This window comes from Lissotriton helveticus, chromosome 10 (assembly GCF_964261635.1).
Source record: "Lissotriton helveticus chromosome 10, aLisHel1.1, whole genome shotgun sequence".
In the NCBI taxonomy this organism is placed as follows: Eukaryota; Metazoa; Chordata; class Amphibia; order Caudata; family Salamandridae; genus Lissotriton; species Lissotriton helveticus.
Genome location: NC_136071.1, coordinates 591,113,023 through 591,120,522, shown reverse-complemented (window position 1 = coordinate 591,120,522; position 7,500 = coordinate 591,113,023).

Here is a 7,500-nt window from a genome sequence, read left to right as displayed (position 1 = left end):
GCCCTCCCCGGGCCCTCAGGGGCCCTAGCCACTGCTCCTGAACCCAGCCAAGCAAGGGGAGGCTCCCCGGGCACATCGGAACCCCTTCCCGGGCCCTTGGCCGTGCGGCAGGCTGGGAGACAGGGCCCAGGGCCGGAGCACCCGACCCGGGGCCCGCCCGGGCCCCTGGACCCAGCCGGGGCTCCCAAGCCCGGAGGCGCATGGGACGCCTCCCCGGTCCCTCCAGACCCCGTCCCGGGCACCCTGCCACGCAGCAGGACCAAGGACAGAGCCCGGGGTGGGGAGGCCGCCCTCCCCGGGCCCTCAGGGGCCCTAGCCACTGCTCCTGAACCCAGCCAAGCAAGGGGAGGCTCCCCGGGCACATCGGAACCCCTTCCCGGGCCCTTGGCAGTGCGGCAGGCTGGGAGACAGGGCCCAGGGCCGGCGCACCCGACCTGGGGCCCGGCCGGGCCCCTGGACGCAGCCGGGGCTCCCAAGCCTGGAGGTGCATGGGACGCCTCCCCGGTCCCTCCGGACCCCGTCCCGGGCACCCTGCCACGCAGCAGGACCAAGGACAGAGCCCGGGGTGGGGAGGCCGCCCTCCCCGGGCCCTCAGGGGCCCTAGCCACTGCTCCTGAACCCAGCCAAGCAAGGGGAGGCTCCCCGGGCACATCGGAACCCCTTCCCGGGCCATTGGCAGTGCGGCAGGCTGGGAGACAGGGCCCTGGGCCGGAGCACCCGACCCGGGGCCCGGCCGGGCCCCTGGACCCAGCCGGGGCTCCCAAGCCCGGAGGTGCATGGGACGCCTCCCCGGTCCCTCCGGACCCCGTCCCGGGCACCCTGCCATGCAGCAGGACCAAGGACAGAGCCCGGGGTGGGGAGGCCGCCCTCCCCGGGCCCTCAGGGGCCTTAGCCACTGCTCCTGAACCCAGCCAAGCAAGGGGAGGCTCCCCGGGAACAACGGAACCCATTCCTAGGCCCTTGGCAGTGCGGTAGGCTGGGAGACAGGGACCAGGGCCGGAGCACCCGACCCGGGGCCCGCCCGGGCCCCTGGACCGAGCCGGGGCTCCCAAGCCCGGAGGTGCATGGGACGCCTCCCCGGTCCCTCCGGACCCCGTCCCGGGCACCCTGCCACGCAGCAGGACCAAGGACAGAGCCCGGGGTGGGGAGGCCGCCCTCCCTGGGCCCTCAGGGGCCCTAGCCACTGCTCCTGAACCCAGCCAAGCAAGGGGAGGCTCCCCGGGAACAACGGAACCCATTCCTAGGCCCTTGGCAGTGCGGTAGGCTGGGAGACAGGGACCAGGGCCGGAGCACCCGACCCGGGGCCCGCCCGGGCCCCTGGACCCAGCCGGGGCTCCCAAGCCCGGAGGCGCATGGGACGCCTCCCCGGACCCATGGAGCCCGTCCTGGGCATTGAACCATGCCGTTGGCCTGGAGAAGGGAGCCCCGGACGCCCGGGGGAGGACTGCCCGGTACCCGTGGAGCCCTTCCCGGGTACTTTGCAACGCCGTTGGCCTCCTGGAGATGGGTGCCCCGAACGCCCGGGGGGTGGGCTGCCCGGGACCCGTGGAGCCCGTCCTGGGCACTCTGACCTGCTGTTGGCCCGGGGGAGGGACCCCAGACGACCGGGACCCGTGGAGCCCGTCCTTGGCACTCTGACAAGCCGTTGGCCCGGGGAAGGGAGCCCCAGACGACCGGGACCTGTGGAGCCCGTCCTGGGCACTCCTGTATGCCGTTGGCCCGGGGAAGGGAGCCCCGGACGTCCGGGACCCGTGGAGCCCGTCCTGGGCACTCTGAAATGCTTTGGCCCGGGGAAGGGAGCCCCGGACACCCGGGGGGGAGGACTGCCTGGGACCCGTGGAACTCGTCCTGGGCACTCTGACATGCCGCTGGCCCGGGGAAGGGTGCCCCGGACGCCCGGGGCCCGTGGAGCCCGTCCTGGGCACTCTGACAAGCCGTTGGCCCGGGGAAGGGAGACCTGGACGCCCGGAACCCGTGGAGCCCGTCCTGGGCACTCTGAAATGCTTTGGCCCGGGGAAGGGAGCCCCGGACGCCCGGGGGAGGACTGCCCGGGACCCGTGGAACTGGTCCTGGGCACTCTGACATGCCGCTGGCCCGGGGAAGGGTGCCCCGGATGACCGGGGCCCGTGGAGGCCGTCCTGGGCACTCTGCCATGCCGTCAGCCTGGATGGAGCCCCGGACGCCCGGGGGGGCGAAGGCCCGGGACGCATGGAGCCTGTCCCGGGCACTCTGCCATGCCGTCGGCCTGGATGGAGCACCGGACGCCCGGGGGACGACTGCCCAAGAGCCATGGAGCCCGTCCTGGGCAATTTGACATGCAGTTGGCCTGGAGGAAGGAAGCTCCGGGTGGCCTAGGGAGGTGTTGCCCAGGCATATCCCATCTGGTCCCCATGGCAGAGAACCACCAACCCTGGAGGGGTGTCCGGGCATACCCTGCCCCATAGTAATCCGGAGGCAAATTACCCCCCTTTCTTGCAATCTGTGCACGCGAGGTGACAGAGGGGACCCAAGGCGTGAAAGAACCCGACCTCATGGAGCCCTCGCTGGGATCCGGGAGGCGAATGGCACCTCATTAAGACTTCCAGGGAAGTTCGGCCATCTGGTCCCCCCCATAGGAAAGCGTTGCGGGCGACCAGATGCCCGAGGGGATCCGGGCGACCAGATGGCCGAGGGAATCCGGGCGACCAGATGGCTGGGCATGGAGGTGAAGCCGCCTGGACTCTTCCCCATCCCGTCCCCGTCCCGGGACGAATGCCCGGGACGCATGGAGCCCGTCCTGGCCACTTGACGTCCCGTCCTGGGCATTGAACCATGCTGTCGCCCTGGAGAAGGGAGCCCCCGGACGCCCGGGGGAGGACTGCCCGGTACCCGTGGAGCCCTTCCCGGGTACTTTGCAACGCCGTTGGCCTCCTGGAGATGGGTGCCCCGGATGCCCGGGGGTGGGCTGCCCGGGACCCATGGAGCCCGTCCTGGGCACTTTTACATGCCGTCGGCCTTGAGGTGGGTGCCCTGGACGCCCGGGGGAGGCCTGCCCGGGACCCGTGGAGCCCCTCCCGGGTACTTTGCCAATGCCGTTGGCCTCATGGAGATGGGTGCCCCGGACGCCCGGGGGGAGGACTGCCCGGTACCCGTGGAGTCCTTTCCGGGTACTTTGCAACGCCGTTGGCCTCCTGGAGATATGTGCCCCGAACGCCCGGGGGGAGGGCTGTCCGGGGCCCATGGGGCCCGTCCTGGGCACTGTGACATGCCGTCGGCCTGGAGGTGGGAGCCCCGGACGAGCGGGGGAAGGCTGCCCGGGACCCGTGGAGCCCTTCCCGGGTACTTTGCCATCCCGTTGGCCTCCTGGAGATGGGTGCCCCGGACGCCCGGGGGAGGTCTGTCCGGGGCCCATGGAGCCCGTCCTGGGCAGTGTGACATGCCGTCGGCCTAAAGGTGGGAGCCCCGGACGCCCGGGGGAAGGCTGCCCGGGACCCGTGGAGCCCTTCCCGGGTACTTTGCCATCCCGTTGGCCTCATGGAGATGGGTGCCCCGGACGCCCAGGGGAGGTCTGTCCGGGACACGTGGAGCCCGTCCTGGGCATTGAGCCATGCCGTTGGCCCGGAGAATGGAGCCCCCAGACGCCCGGGAGAGGTGTTGCCCAGGCATATCTCATCTGGTCCCCCGGGCAGAGAACCACCAGCCCTGGAGAGGTGTCCGGGCGTACCCTGCCCCTAGTAATCCGGAGGGAAATTACCCCCCTTTCTTGCAATCCGTGCACGCGAGGTGACAGAGGGGACCCAAGGCGTAAAAGAACCCGACCTCATGGAGCCCTAGCTGGGATCCAGGAGCCGAATGGCACCTCATCGGGACTTCCAGGGAAGCCCGGCCATCTGGTCGCCCCATTGGAAAGCATCGCGGGCGACCAGAGGGCCGGGATCGAAAGGACTCCCAGCTCCCCATCCATCCCAAGCCTTCGCGGTAGGGTTCCTGACTGCCTGCCCACGCAAGGCAGGGCTCTTGGACCCCGGCTGGGCCTCAGGCGCAGGTTGGACCACCGGAGCTCTAGGGCCCGGACGACCTGGGGGAGGAATGCCCGGGACCCGTGGAGCCCGTCCTGGGTACTTTGACATGCCGTCGGCCTGGAGGTGGGTGCCCCGGACGCCCCGGGGGAAGCTGCCCGGGACCCATGGAGCCCGTCCTGGGTACTTTAACATTCCGTCGGCCTGGAGGTGGGAGCCCCGGACGCCCGGGGGGAGGTCTGCCCGGGACCCATGGAGCCCGTCCTGGGTACTTTGCCAATGCCGTTGGCCTCATGGAGATGGGTGCCCCGGCACTTTTCCATGCCTTCGGCCTGGAGCCCCCAGACACCCAGGGGAGGACCACCGTGAAAACCATGGAGCCCGACCCGGGCACTCTGCCATACCGTCAGCCTAGATGGAGCCCCGGACGCCCAGGGGACGAATGCCTGGGACGCATGGAGCCCGTCCTTGGCACTTTTCAATGCCGTCAGCCTAGATGGAGCCCCGGACGCCCGGGGGACGACTGCCCAGGAGCCATGGAGCCCGTCCTGGGCAATTTGACATGCAGTTGGCCTGGAGGAAGGAAGCCCCGGGTGGCCTAGGGAGGTGTTGCCCAGGCATAGCCCATCTGGTCCCCATGGCAGAGAACCACCAGCCTCGGAGGGGTGTCCGGGCGTACCCTTCTCCCTAGTAATCCAGAGGAAAATTACCCCCTTTTCTTGTAATCTGTGCACGCGAGGTGACAGAGGGGACCCAAGGCGCGAATGTACCCAACCTCCTGGAGCCCTCGCTGGGATCCGGGCGGCGAATGGCACCTCATCGGGACTTCCAGGGAAGTTCGGCCATCTGGTCGCCCCATAGGAAAGCGTTGCGGGCGACCAGATGCCCGAGGGGATCCGGGCGACCAGATGGCCGAGGGAATCTGGGCGATCAGATGGCTGGACACGGAAGTGAAGCCGCCTGGACTCTCCCGACCCTGTCCCCGTCCCCGTGCCCGTGCCCGGGATGCATGGAGCCCGTCCTGGGCACTTTTCCATGCCTTCGGCCTGGAGCCCCCAGACACCCAGGGGAGGACCACCGTGAAAGCCATGGAGCCCGACCCGGGCACTCTGCCATGCCGTCGGCCTGGATGGAGCCCCGGACGCCCGGGGGACAAATGCCCGGGACGCATGGAGCCCGTCCTGGGCACTTTTCCATGCCTTCGGCATGGAGCGCCCCGACACCCTGGGGAGGACCACCCTGGAAACCATGGAGCCCGACCCGGGCACTCTGCCATGCCGTCGGCCTGGATGGAGCCCCGGACGCCCGGGGGACAAATGCCCGGGACGCATGGAGCCCGTCCTGGGTACTTTTCCATGCCGTCGGCCAGGAGCCCCCTGACACCCAGGGGAGGACCACCGTGAAAACCATGGAGCCCGACCCGGGCACTCTGCCATACCGTCAGCCTGGATGTAGCCCCGGACGCCCGGGGGACGAATGCCCGGGACGCATGGAGCCCGTCCCGGGCACTCTGCCATGCCGTCCCGACAAATTCGTACGGACTCCTAACCTTCCGACACGGATCGGAATCGAGCCCTTTCTGACCCAGCAGATTTCAGGTTGATTTGCTATATACTTTACGTACGATTTTATGGGGGCCGATTCCGATCCGGTACGTAAAAGCAAATACGACCGACATGTCGGACAACCACGTACACCCAGGGGATAGGACTGCCCGGGTCACATGGACCCCGTCCTGGGCACTCTGATCTGCCGCCGGCGCCGGGGATCGAACCGTGATCACCAGATGGGGATATCCCAAAAATCTGGCATGGATACGGCCCGCCAGGACAGGTTTGGGCACCCCTGTTGTACGGACTCCCAAGCCCTACGGTCCTTCTGACACGGATCGGAATCGAACCCAGCAGATTTCGCGTTGACTGCCTCTATATCAGGGGTGCCCAAACCAGTCCTGGCGGGCCGTATCCATGCCAGATTTTTGGGATATCCCCATCTGGGGATCACGGTTCGATCCCCGGCACCGGCGGCAGATTAGCCCAGCACCAGGTGACTCTGGGAAATAGCTGGCGCCGCGGCTAGGGCGGCTGACTCCGGAATCTGGAGATTTTTTTATTTAAGGTTTTTGTAGAGCGCGTAGTAACCCTCGAGCATCCCAGAGATCAGGGTTCGATCCCCGGCACCGGCCGCAGATTAGCCCAGCACCACGTGACTCTGGGAAATAGCTGGCGCCGCGGCTAGGGAGGCTGACTCCGGAATCTGGAGATCACGGTTCGATCCCCGGCACCGGCCGCAGATTAGCCCAGCACCAGGTGACTCTGGGAAATAGCTGGCGCCGCGGCTAGGGCGGCTGACTCCGGAATCTGGAGATTTTTTTATTTAAGGTTTTTGTAGAGCGCGTAGTAACCCTCGAGCATCCCAGAGATCAGGGTTCGATACCCGGCACCGGCCGCAGATTAGCCCAGCACCACGTGACTCTGGGAAATAGCTGGCGCCGCGGCTAGGGCGGCTGACTCTGGAATCTGGGGATCACGGTTCGATCCCCGGCACCGGCGGCAGATTAGCCCAGCACCATGTGACTCTGGGCAATAGCTTGCTTAATCTTCCCAACGGCCCCTAGCGCCTAGAGACCCTTACGGGTGATTGTGCGCCTTACAAATGTGGATTATTATTATTATTATTATTATTTGGGCCGATTCCGATCCGGTTCGTAAAAGCACATCTGCCCGAATCTGTCGGACAACCACGTACGCCCGGGAGAGGACTGCCCGGGACCCGTGGAGCCCGTCCTGGTCACTCTGACCTGCCATCGGCCTGGAGAAGGGAGCGCCGGACGCCCGGGGGGAGGACTGCCCGGGACCCGTGGAGCCCGTCCTGGGCACTCTGACCTGCCGTCTGCCCCGGGAAGGGAGCCCCGGACGCCCGGGGGGAGGACTGTCCGGGACCCATGGAGCCCGTCCTGGGCACTCTGACCTGCCGACGGCCCGGGGAAGGGAGCCCCGGACGCCCGGGGGAGGACTGCCCGGGACCCGTGGAACTCGTCCTGGGCACTCTGACATGCCGCTGACCCGGGGAAGGGAACCCCGGACGCCCGGGAGCCGTGGAGCCCGTCCTGGGCACTCTGACAAGCCGTCGGACCGGGGAAGGGAGCCCCGGACGCCCGGGACCCGTGGAGCCTGTCCTGGGAACTCCGGCATGCCGTTGGCCCAGGGAAGGGAGTCCCAGATACCCGGGACCCGTGGAGCCCGTCATGGGCACTCTGACAAGCCGGTGTCCCGGGGAAGGGAGCCCCGGACGCCCGGGACTCGTGGAGCCCGTCCTGGGCACTCTGGCATGCCGTTGGCCTGGGGAAGGGAGCCCCGGACGCCCGGTGGGGGAGGACTGCCAGGGACCCGTGGAGCCCGTCCTGGGCACTTTGACCTGCCGTTGGCCTGGAGATGGAAGCCCCGGATGCCTGGGGGAGGACTGCCCGGGACCCATGGAGCCCGTCCCGGGTACTTTGCCA